Source organism: Vombatus ursinus, unplaced genomic scaffold (assembly GCF_900497805.2).
Source record: "Vombatus ursinus unplaced genomic scaffold, bare-nosed wombat genome assembly UNPS02015175.1, whole genome shotgun sequence".
NCBI classification, from domain to species: Eukaryota; Metazoa; Chordata; class Mammalia; order Diprotodontia; family Vombatidae; genus Vombatus; species Vombatus ursinus.
In genome coordinates, this window is record NW_020954953.1 from 23,762,687 (window position 1) to 23,770,414 (window position 7,728).

The window sequence follows — 7,728 nt, forward strand, 5'->3', positions numbered from 1 at the left end:
AGGTAACAGACAATGGAGGGCTGGGCTAGGTTAAGGGTAACAGAGAATGGGGAGATTGGGTTTAGGCACAAGGAAAGGCCAGTTGAGTGGATTATAGTCTCTGGGCAAATGCTGGAGGCTTCCTAGATCTCAAGTAGGAGAATTCAAGGAGAGGGTTTCCAAAGCCTATACCCTGTTATTCCCCCCTCAAACAAATGGGATCCAAATTCTTTTAGGGGAAGGGGCAGCCCGTATCCCATCAGAACAACATTGACAATGATGGCTCTCAATTATACACTACGTCACAATAACAAGGTTTTCATCACAACAGCCATGTGCAAATATTAGTGACCCCATTTTACAGATTAAGAAACTAAGCCATAAAGTTACTTGTCCAGTACCATAGCTGCTAAGTGTCTGATGAAGGATTTGAACTCAGATCTTCCAGACTGCAAGCCCAGCACTCTATTACATCACCTATTGGGCATCTTTGGCCATTGCCATTCACTTTGACCTATGTCTTCCCACTACATCGGATGACTCTGGAGGAGAGAATGAGGCACAGCTCTGCCTCACTTAAATCCAATTCATTTGCAAGTCAAGACATCACCCTCCTGATGTCATTGGTCCTCTTCAAGAATGAAGGATGAACAACAATATCTGTCTGGTAGGCTGAGAAGTGAGAGGGTAATAATTAAGAAATGGAAACATTGAGTAGAGATCATTCTTCCCAGAGATAGAATGATAGCTTGAAGGAATAAACGGATACAAGGTAGGCCTTTTTATTTTTTAAGAAAAGAAAAGACTTAGTAGTCAAAAAAGGAGCAAGTATAAAGGCAGAGGCTAAAGGGAAAAGAGAGGAGATGACTGATGGAACTGTATCTTGATAAAGATAGGAGGGAAATATTTTTAAATTTAAAAAATAAAGAAAGTCAATCAAAGGATAAGCATGTGTTAAGTGAGAGGTGCTAGGAATGCAAACACACAAAGAAAGGAAAGAATTCCTGGATCAAGAGTGCAAATAGAGGAGTTAGCCTTGTTGAGGAGAAGCACTTCCTCCCTAGACTGGAGGGAAAGGGAAGAAAATGGATGGAGATGGAGAGATATTTTAAGGTCTGGAAGAAGTAAAATGAAGATGTTCCCATCAGATGGTCTTAAACTTTTCAGTAAAGTAAGGAATGAGACTATTGCCTCAAAAAGAATATAGTGAGGTTAAAATAAAGCAGCCAAAGAGACAGTTGGGAGTAAATGCTATGTTGAATGTGATAGGCAATCAGGAAGTAGTCAGGACCCAGGTGAGGTTAGATAGTATGTTTTTGCAGGGGAACCCTCTCACCAGATTTTGTGACTTTTTCTTCCATCAACAGATGGCTCAGGAGTGAAACAGACAGGGGTGTGCTGGAGCCACCTGGAACCAGCTCCAAAGAGCCAACTGTTACATTTTCAGCATAAATAGTTACAACTTAAAATCTGACAAACACTAGGGATCAAGGCTTGATTTATTATTTTGTGTGTTGTCTCAACTTAAGAAAGTGTTGGAGAAATCAGGTTAATATAGATTAATCTTAAAAGTGTACTGTGTATATATTTTTATTTTATATGGCTTGTTTTATTTTTATTATATATAACTTGGTATTCCTTTTAAAAATATAACAGTTATGTAAATTTCTTTTTTTCCTTTTTTTCCTTCTCTCCTCTGTTGCCACCCTAGAGATGGCTACCATTAGAAACAAATGTGTGTGCATATATTACACATACACACACTTACACACGTGTGTATAAACATATATTCTATAAATACTTCTATTTATCAGTTCTTTCTCTGGTTACAGATAGCGTCTTCCTCCATATGTGTTCATATTTTTTAAAGAGACTGAGTGGTTAAACATTTACCAGTACACACATCCCTGAGAACAGAGAACCTGGCAGGTCCATAGGAGGAAACAATAGAAGGTTGAGGGGGCAAGGGATTTAGTTCACTGAAGCAAGCACAAATTAGAGAAGTCTGATCCCACCATTTTTTCAAATTATGGTGCATAAAATGCAAGAGAGCTGAGTGCCATAGAGAATAGAGGGAAGCCTCTGTGCAGATTTCATTAGATAATTAGATTTTGTCTTGGGTCTTTGTCTATTGTCTGCTTCTGTCTGGTAAATAAATTAATCTTGTCCCCCAAGTGAGGTCAGGCAGCTGAGTGTCCAAGAAAGCAAAGTATATGGAGATCAGTTCCAATGCATAAGGAAGAGGATGGATTTCATTATTTTAACATCTTAAATCACATTATAAAAATAGGCAGTTTACCAGAGTAGTTAGTTAACAAAAGGGTTAGCCAAGAGAGCTTCCAAAAAAAGGAGGAAAAAAAAAAAGACTGTAGAACTTGATCCAAGCACGTATGGAAAGGAAAATTTTTCTGTAATTTGCATACATATTTCAACCTATGGTCGATCTGTGCTTAGACATATACCAAGTAACATTTACATGTGTTTGTGTTTGTTTTTTTGTCTTCATAACCCAAGAGCTTAGCACAAATGCTTTGCATGTAGTAAGCATTTACCTTAAATGGTTGGGGCGGCTAAATGGTGAAGTGTATAGAGAGAGCTGGGCCTAGAGTCAGGAAGACTCATCAAATTCCTGGGTTCAAATATGGTCTCAGACACTTAACTAGCTGTGTGACCCTAAGCTTGTCACTAATCCTGTTTGCCTCAGTTTCCTCATCTGGAAAAAGAGCTGGAAAAGCAAATGGCAAACCCCTCCAGTATCTTTACCAAGAAAACCTCAAATAGGGTCATGAAGAGTTGGACAGGACTGAAATGACTGAACAGCAAATAATGAGACTATTTTTTACCATATCAGTAACTTCCCAAATGATAACACCCTTCCCAGCTTTCTTCCTCAATTAGAATGAAAGCTCCTTGAGGGCAAGTATAGTCTGAGTTTAGTCAGACACTTAGCATAGTTGTAGGTGGTTAATAACAAAATGTGGCAAGTCCTTAAAGAGATGAGAGTGCCAAATCATCTTGTCTCCTGAGGAACCTGTATGCAGGTTAAGAAGGAACAGCTAGAACCAAAAATGGAACAAGTAATTGGTTTAAGATTGGAAAAGGAGTATGACAAAGCTATATATTGTTTATTTAACTTACATGTAGAGTACCTCATTTCACATGATGATAGATGAGTCAAAAGCTGGAATGAAGGTTGCCAATGCAGATAATACCACTCTGATGGCAGAAAGTGAAGAGGAATTAAAAAGCCTCTTGATGAGGATGAAAGAGGAAAGTATAAAAGCTGGCTTGAAACTTAACATCCAAAAAAACCCCACCAAGATCTTGGCAACTGGTCCCATCACAAATAGAGGGAGAAGAATGGAAGCAGTGTCAGAGTGTATATTCTTGGGCTCAAAGATCACTACAAATAGTAACTGCAGCCATGAAATTAAGAAACACTTGCTCCTTGAAAGGAAAGCTATGGCAAATCTGGACTGCATATTAAAAAGCAGAGACATCATCTTGGGGACAAAGGTCCATATAGTTAAAGCTATCTGAACCCAGGAATTCTATGAACACAATTACAAAACACTTTTCACGCAAATAAAATCAGATCTAAATAACTGGAAAAACATCAGTTGCTCATAGGTCGAGCTAATATAATAAAAATGACAATTCTACCTAAGCTAATTTACTTATTGAGTACCATACCTATCAAACTACCAAAAAATTATTTTACAGAGTTAGAAAAAATAATAACAAGATTCATTTGGAAGAACAAAAGGTCCAGAATATCAAGAGGACTAATGAAAAGAAATGCGGGGGAAGGTGGCCTAGCCATTCCAGATCTTAAATTCTATTATAAAGCAGCAATCATCAAAACTGCTTGGTACTGGCTAAGAAATAGAGTGGTGGATCAGTGGAATAGGTTAAGTATGCAAGACACAGTAGTCAATGATATAGTAATATATTATTTTATAAACCCAAAGGCCCCAGCTTCTGGGATAAGAACCTACTCTTTGAAAAAAACTGCTGGGAAAACTGAAAAAGAGTATGGCAGAAACTAGGCATAGATCAAAATCTCATACCATATACCAAAATAAAATCAAAATGGGTACATGATTTAGATATAAAGGCTGATACTATAAGTAAACTGAGAGAGCAAGGAATAGTTTACCTGTCTGATCTATGGAGAACAGAAGAATTCATGACCAAACCGGAGATAGAGAACATTACAAAAAGCAAAATAGATAATTTTGATTACACTAAATTGAAAAGTTTTTGCACAAAGCCAATGCAACTAAGATTAGAAGGAAGGTAGAAAATTGGGAAAGAATTTTTACAACCAGTCTCTCTGATAAGGGCCTCATTTCTAAAATATATAGAGAATTAAGTCAAATTTATGAGAATACAAGCCATTCCCCAATTGATAAATGGTCAAAGGATATGAACAGACAGTTCTCAGATGAAGAAATTAAAGCCATCTATAGTCATGTGAAAAAATGCTCTAAATCACTATTGATTAGAGAAATGCAAATCAAAACAACTCTGAGGTACCACATCACCCCTATCAGAATGGCCAACATGACAAAACAGGAAAATGATAAATGTTGGAGAAGATGTGGGAAAATTGGAACACTAATGCATTGTTGGTGGAGTTGTGAAATGATCCAACCACTTTGGAGAGCAATTTGGAACTATGCCCAAAGGGCTATAAAAGTGTGCATACCCTTTGACAATAGCAATTCTAGGGCTTTATCCCAAAGAGATCACACAAATGAGAAAAGGACCTACATGTACAAAAATATTCATAGCAGCTCTTTTTGCAGTGGCAAAGAATTGGAAATTGAGAGGATGCCCATCAGTTGGGGAATGACTGAGCAAGTTGTGGTATATGAATGTGATGGAATACTATTGTGCTATAAGAAATGATGAACAGGCTGACTTCAGAAAAACCTGGAAAGATTTGTATGGTCTGATGCTGAGTGAAGTGAGCAGAACCAAGAGAACGTTGTACACAATAGCAGCCATGTTGTGTGATGGCTAATATTGATAAAACTTAACCCTTCCTGGCAATACAAGGATCTAAGACATCTCCAGAGGCCTTGTGATGGAAAATGCTATCCACACCCGAAGAAAGAAACATGGAAGCCAAATTGTTATTTTTTTTCTCTTCTGTTGAGTTTTGTTTCCTCTTTCTGATGGTTCCTCCTATTAGTTTTAATTTCTACTTATAACATCACTAATGTGAAAATATGTTTAATATGAATGTAAATGTATAGCTTATATCAGATTATGCACCCACCGTCTTGGGGAGGGTGGTGGGGAAAAAGGGGGAGAAAAATTTTAAACTCAAAAGCATATGGAAGTGATTATTGATAAATCAAAATAAACTAATTTTAAAAAAAAAAAGCTATCTGGCAATGCATGGCTATGAGAGTTGGACTATAAGGCCTCAGGATTGACACTTCTGAATTATGGTTCTGGAGAAGACTTTTGAGAGTCCCTCAGAGAGCAAGGAGATCAAATTAGTCAACACTTAAAGAAATTAACTCAGGCTAATCATTAGAAGGTCAAATACTGAAGCTAAAACTTAAATACTTTAGCCACGTAATGAGAAAATGGAAAAGACCCTGATGTTGGGAAAGATTAAAGGCAAAAGGAGAAGAGGACAGCATAAGAAGAGATGCATGAATAGTATGGAAACAACGAACATGAACTTGGACAGACTTAGGGAAATAGTGGAGGATAGAAGGGTCTGGTGTACCATGGTCCATGGGGTCACAAAGATTTGGACATGAATGAACAACTGACCAAGAACTATAACAACAAAGCCCTCAATAGAAGGTCGTTATCCAGCTTCAGACACTTCCTAGAGGTGTGACCCTGGGCAACTCACTTTATCCCTGTTTGCCTTAATCCATGGGAGAAGAAAATGGCAAACGACTCCAGTATCTTTGCCAAGAAAATCCTATGGACAGTATGGTCCAGACATGAAGAGTCCAACAGGACTGAAGAACAACAAAAGTGCTTAATAAACACTTTCCTCTCCTTCATAACCTGGTTAAGAAGAATAAGAGATGTAGAATACACTTTAGAATTTTTTTAAATGCAAAAACCGAAGAAAAGTTTTAGTGCTTGAAAGAGATATATTTCATTTACCTAGAACATTCTCTTTTCCTGAACTATCTTCTCCCCAAAAGATGCCAGATAAGTAAGCTATAACATTATTTTCTTTCAAATCTCCTTCTTAATATATATTGTGAGCTACAAATCTTTATGAATTGTGCTTACCACTTTTATACATATATGCACACATGCATATTAAAATTTTATTGCTTGATCAACATTTCTAGGATTTCTTTAAAACCTAAAACTTATATTGCCTCAAAAAATTTTTTTTAAATTCTGTTCTACCAAAATATTTTTATGGTTTTTTGATGTGATAAACATGTGCTAAATTAGGAGTTACTGTCATTTCCTTGCAAAGAATGAGGTATGAAACAAATATAAAAGTGAATTTTAAAATAGGACCATAGGATTTGAGTTGGAAGAGATTTCAAAGATTAGAGCTGAAACCCATCTTTTTACAGATGAAGAAGTTGACTTAAGAATTCCTTGAGACCACATAGGCCAATCAGTCAATCAACAAACATTTTAAAGTACCTACTTAGGTTGCAGATACCAAGTTAAGAGCTGGGAAAGAAAGTCAAAAACAGTCCCTGCCCCTCAAGTAGTTTACAATCTGATGAGGGAGATGTCATGCAAGCAGCTATATACAAACAAGATATATACAGGATAAATTGGAAATGATCTCAGAGGGAAGAAGTCAGCATTAAGGGGGACTACAAAAGGCTTCTTACAGAAAGTCAGGTTTTAGCTGAGACTTGAAGGAAGACAGGGAAAACAGTATAAAGGAAATGTGTAGCAAAGCTAAAATTTGTGTCTAGGTCTTGCAGTCAAGTTACAGCATTTCCGAAGTATTAGATATTCATTTCACTTGATCTCAAACAATAGCTTTTACATTGCACTGGTCAACAAACCTACCATAAACATGGACAGCCCCTAAGGTTCTCTACTCTGCTGATGATCTCACCAGATTTCATGGGTTCAATTATCATTTCTTCATTGATAACTCCCTAAGGAAATACATTTAGTAAATACAAGGTTATTTGGTTGATATGATACTAATAATTGGGGAGATCAGGAAAGACCTAATCTCTCTCCTTAGTTCTGTTCTGGTTCTAACTAGGTGATGCAGTGTATAGAGAACGAGGCCTGGAGTCAGGAAGACTCATCTTCCTGAGTTCAAATCTGACCTCAGACACTTACTAGCTGGGTGTTAGTATTTGTGCTTCAACATACACCAACTAACACTTATATTTGTTTTGTTTTTGTCTTCATAACCTAAGAGCCTAGCACAAATAATTACCTTAAGTGGTTGGGGCAGCTACGTGATGCTGTGGATAGAGTGCTGGGCCTAGAGTCAAGAAGACTCAATTTTTGTGAGTTCCTCAGACACTTACTAGCTGTGTGACACTGGGCAAGTCACTTGACCCTGTTTGCCTCAGTTTCCTCATCTTTAAAATTAGCCGGGGAAGGAAATAGCACACCACTCCAGTATATTTGCCAAGAAAATCTCAAATGGGGTTATGAACAGTCAGACACAACTTAAATGACTGAACAACAAAGTTCTACAATGCCATCTAATCTTCTTCTTTTGGGAACGGGGTTTTGAAAACCAAATAGATGATTTTATATTTTAAT